Source organism: Frankliniella occidentalis, unplaced genomic scaffold (assembly GCF_000697945.3).
Source record: "Frankliniella occidentalis isolate FOCC.00 unplaced genomic scaffold, Focc_3.1 Scaffold337, whole genome shotgun sequence".
Lineage (NCBI taxonomy): Eukaryota > Metazoa > Arthropoda > Insecta > Thysanoptera > Thripidae > Frankliniella > Frankliniella occidentalis.
The window spans coordinates 187537-188223 of record NW_026267460.1 but is presented as its reverse complement, the minus strand read 5'-3'; positions in this window follow the sequence as shown (position 1 = coordinate 188223).

Genomic DNA, 687 nt, shown 5'->3' with positions numbered 1-687 from the left:
CTCAGCCTCCAGTGGAGACGACTGGCCGAGGACAGGCGGCGGCGCCATGTATCCACGCCGCTGACGGCCGCCTTCTTATTTGCATAGCAAATTCTATGTCAACTCTCAGTCGTTACCCCGGCCGCCTGCGCGCCGCCGGGAAGGGACCATCACCAGATACGGCAGACTCGTAATTATAAACGTTCTTTGCGTGCGCCGAGAGCAGAGGAACCTCTTCTTCCGAGCCTCCTCCTTTTGCTTCCTGGCTGATGCACTTCAACTTTATTTTCCCTTCCTCTTTTTTATTTACTTTTACAGCAGCGACGCGCCTTTTTTTTTTTTTTTTAATCGACTCGATCCGCCTCATTACCACCAACGTGCCGCAGCCGCCGCCGCCGCGGTGCACCGGGGGCCTGGTGTGCGGTGCCCCGGGTCTTTAAACTCCCTTCTGAAAAACTTTCGTAGTGACTGTACGGAATGCTTCACATTTACTTCATGCAGGTTGAGGTTGGTATGGTCCGTCCGCATCTGTCTAAAACAATTATCGTCCGGAGCACTCGCTGTCAAATATTCTATTGCCATTTTCGCAGTGCGGGGCCATGTACCTTGTACAGAGGTACCACAAAGCAGAGTCGCGCGGGTAAATGACTAGAGGGCGGTCGCGAGTGTATATTGATTGACTGACGGGAAGAGAAAGTACGGGCCCCG